This window comes from Perissodus microlepis, chromosome 6 (genome assembly GCF_051167445.1).
Source record: "Perissodus microlepis isolate ML-2025 ecotype Zambia chromosome 6, ASM5116744v1, whole genome shotgun sequence".
Lineage (NCBI taxonomy): Eukaryota > Metazoa > Chordata > Actinopteri > Cichliformes > Cichlidae > Perissodus > Perissodus microlepis.
The window spans coordinates 39,502,749-39,507,108 of NC_140466.1; the positions used below are offsets into that span (position 1 = coordinate 39,502,749).

A 4,360-nucleotide genomic window follows, 5' to 3' on the forward strand; every position below is an offset into this window, starting at 1 on the left:
CCACCTACATTTCACCAAGGCGTATGTCGATGGCTTAGGCCATCTACATTTCACTAGGGCCTGTGTTGCTGGCTGATGCCATCCACAATACACCACGGCCAGTGCTACTGGCTGAGGCCAACTACATTTCACCAGGGACTCTGTTCATGGCTGAGACCAACTACATTTAAAAAGAGCCTGTGTTGCTTGATGATGCCATCCACAATACACAAGGGCCAGTGTTGCTGGCTGAATGCCATCCACAATACATTAGGGCCTGTGCTACTTGCTGATGCCATCCGCATTTCATCAGGACCAGTGCTCCCTGTGAGGCCATCTTCACCACAGCAAGGCCTGTGCTTCCGGCTGAGGCCATCCACATTTCACCAACCCTTTGTTTCTGGCTTAGGCAAAATACATTTCACCAGTGCCTGTGTTACTTGTTGATGCGAAGCACATTACACCTGGGCCTGTGGTTTTGGCCGTTACCAAAAACATTTCACCAGGGCCTGTGTTGCTGGCTGATGCAATCCACATTACACCACGGCCAGTGCTCCCTGTCAGGCCATCTTCACCACACCAAGGCCTGTGCTGCTGGCTGATACCATCCACATTACACCAGGGCCTGTGCTGCTGGCTGATTCCATCCACAATACACAATGGCCTGTGCTACTGGCTGATTCCATCCACATTACACCACGGCCAGTGCTGCCTGGGAGGCCATCTTCACCACACCAGGGCCTGTGCTTCTGGCTGAGGCCATCTTCACCAGACCAGGGCCTTTTCTGCTGGCTTATTCCTTTTCTCGCACGATAAAGCCTTAAACATGTGTTTCTAAGTCTTCTATCAAAAGTTATAGGTAACTTCATGAACTTTTACAAAAGCGCTTTCTTTCGCCTAGACAGTGCGTTTCTCACTGTTACATGTATTTGAATGGCGTTCTCGCACGAAACAAAGTATAGGTTTTCATCTTGTGAATAACTTGAAAATCTTAGCTCAAAGAGCTGCAAAACCTGTTTGCTCAACACGGGGATATTGAATTCTATAAGATATAGCCTTAAACATGTGTTTCTGAGTCTTCTATCAAAAGTTATAGGTATCTTTATGAAGTTGTACAAAAACGCTTTCTTTCGCCTAGACAATGCGTTTCTCACTATTACATGCATTTGAATGGAGTTCTCGCACTAAACAAAGTATAGGTTTTCATCTTGTGAATAACTTGAAAATCTTAACTCAAACAGCTGCATAACCTGTTTGCCCAGCACGGGGATATTGAATTTCATAAGATAAAGACATAAATATGTGTGTCTGAGCCTTCTATCAAAAGTTACAGCTAACTTCATGAAGTTGTACAAAAACGCTTTACATGGCCAAGACATATGGGCTCAAAATGTGGTCATATTTTGTACTTGTAAATCAGTTTTGTATGTGTAAAAAGAATTTGTGTGTGTGTAAAAAAGTTTTGTATGTGTAAAAAAGATTTGTATGTGTAAAAAAGATTTGTGTGTGTCTAAAAAAGATTTGTATGTGTAAAAAGAATTTGTGTGTGCGTAAAAAATATTTGTATGTGTAAAAAAGATTTGTGTGTGCATAAAAAAGATTTGTGTGTGGACTTAGCCAAAAAAAACCCTGCATGTTACAAGCATGAATTTTGACCCTATTTTTCTTCCTTTCATCTGATTGGTCAATGTCATGTCAATCACAAATGTAACTATCCAATCAGAGAACAGATGGGTTTGGCGTCAGAGGGGCGCTTTTTTTGAACTGCGGGTCTTTGAAGGGAATAAATGCCCTTTTACATGCCAACCCAGCGTTTTCCTTCATCACCACGAAGGAAAACAGTCTGTGGTCGTCCGAGTTTGGTGATTTTTGTGTCACAGGTCTACGTGTTTAATATAGGGACTTCCACAGCCTTTTCAACAGCGCTGCGGACCGCGGGGCGTGGGGGCGGGCAGTGTTTTGGAAATGACAGTCTTCATTACAAAGCTTTCTTCGTTATGAATTATGTTTTTATTGAACATTTGAAGAACTAGCAAGAAAAACAGAAACTCTTGTAGAGGACATAAAGTCAGAGATAGAAAAGACAAGGAGCAGGTGAATCTAGTACAGATAGAGCTGCTGCAAAAACCCACAGAGCCCAGCAGCCAGCGCAACAAATTCTGGATCCTTTGCTTTTAGTTAGCAGTTATCATTAGCAGCACATCCTGCGTCCGATGTGAAAGGACTTTTATGCTGCGCACTGTGACTCACAGCAATGGTCCCGGCTCAGCCCTGACTTTGTGTTAAACTAATCCTAAAGTAATAATGGTATTTCTAACCACTGATATACCACAACTTTATCCTTTCAACAGCTGCTGAAAGTTAGGGGACCTAGCTGCTATCGGATATTTATAAAGAGATCCTCCAGCTTCAAACTGTATTACCCTTCAAGGACCTGCAGTTCAAAAAAGCGCCCCTCCGACAGCCAAACCCATCTGTTCTCTGATTGGATTGTTACATTTGTGATTGACATGACATTGACCAATCAGATGAAAGGAAGAAAAATAGGGTCAAAATTCGTACTTGTAACTTGCAGGATTTTTTTTGGCTAAGTCCACACACAAATCTTTTTTACACACACACAAATCTTTTTTACACATACAAATCTTTTTTACACACACACAAATTCTTTTTACACATACAAATCTTTTTTAGACATACAAATCTTTTTTACACACACACAAATTCTTTTTACACATACGAAACTGATTTACAAGTACAAAATATTTATGACCACATTTTGAGCCCATATGGCAGTCTCCCATCCAAGTACTAACCAAGCCCAGCGCTGCATAGCTTCCGGGATCAGACGAAGTCGGGTGTGCTCAGGGTGGTATGGCTATAAGCTGCTGGTCCAAGCACAATGTGTCAATTTATGGAATCAAGTGATGAGGTTGCCAGTACCTGAAGTTACAAACACAACCCTACAATTGAACTACAGAGTTAACGGTACCTGCATGCTTGCCTAATACCCTAACCCAAAGACTCAGATAAGCATTTAACCAGCAGCACAGGCCCTGGATTTTTGAAGATGGCCTCAGGCACCAGCACTGGCCCTGGTGTGGTGTAGTTGGCCTCAGCAAGTAGCAAAGGCCCTGGTGTGGTGTAAGTGGCCTCATCCGGCAACTCAGGCCCTGATGTTGTGTAGATGGCCTCGGCCAGAAGCACAGGCACTGGTGTGGTGTAGGTAGCCTCAGCCAAAGCCACAGGCCCTGGTGTGGTGAAGATGGCCTTGGCCAGCAGCACTGGCCCTGGTGTGTTGTAGGTGGCCTCAGCTAGCAGCACGGGGCCTGGTGTGGTGAAGATGGCCTCGGCCAGAAGCACAGGCACTGGTGTGGTGTAGATGGCCTAAGCAAGAACCACAGGCCCTGATGTGGTGTAAGTGGCCTCACCCAGCAACTAAGGCCCTGGTGTGGTGTAGATGGCCTCAGCCAGAGCCACAGGCCCTGGTGTGGTGTAGGTGGCCTCAGCCGGCAACTCAGGCCCTGGTGTGGTGTAGATGGCCTTAGCCAGAGCCACAGGCCCTGGTGTGTTGTAGGTTGCCTCACCCGGAAGCACAAGACATTGGTGAAAACAGCCAAAACCAATGTCGTTAATGTGCCCTCATTAATGGGCAGCTGCTTTGGGTCTTTCAATACCCCCCTTCTCTGGATCAAAAGCAGTTCAATGACATGAAAAGGAAAGGCTTACAGCACCTGGTATTCCCAGGCAGTCTCCCGTCGAAGTACTAACCAAGCCCAGCCCTGCTTAGCTTCCGAAATCAGACGAGGTCAGGTGTGCTCAGGGTGGTATGGGCGTAAGCTGCTGGCCCCAGCACAATGTGTCAATTTTTGGAATCAAGTGATGAGGTGGGCAGTACCTAAAGTTCCGAACACAACCTTACAATTGAACTACAGAGTTAATGGTACCTGCATGCTTGCCTAATATCCTGACCCAAAGACTCAGATAAGAATTTAACCAGCAGCACAGGCCCTGGATTTTTGAAGATGGCCTCAGGCACCAGCATTGGGCCTGGTGTGGTGAAGATGGCCTCATGCACCAGCACAGGGCCTGGTGTGGTGAAGATTGCCTCATGCACCAGCACAGGCCCTGGTGTGGTGTAGGTGACCTCAACCGGCAACTCAGGCCCTGGGGTGGTGTAGATGGCCTCGGCCAGAAGCACAGGCCCTGGTGAGGTTTAGGTGCCCTCAGCCAGAGCCACAGGCCCTGGTGTGTTGTCGGTGGCCTCAGCCAGCAGCACAGGGCCTGGTGTGGTGAAGTTGGCCTCGTCCAGAGCCACAGGCCCTGGTGTGTTGTAGGTGGCCTCAGCTGGCAACTAAGGCCCTGGTGTGGTGTAGATGGC

At 46.6% G+C, this 4,360-nt stretch overlaps 1 pseudogene; it reads right to left on the reverse strand.

Annotated features, from left to right (window-relative positions):
• Positions 1-3,701: 3,701 nt before the first annotated feature.
• Positions 3,702-3,820, reverse strand: LOC146386239 (5S ribosomal RNA; annotated as a pseudogene).
• Positions 3,821-4,360: the final 540 nt, after the last annotated feature.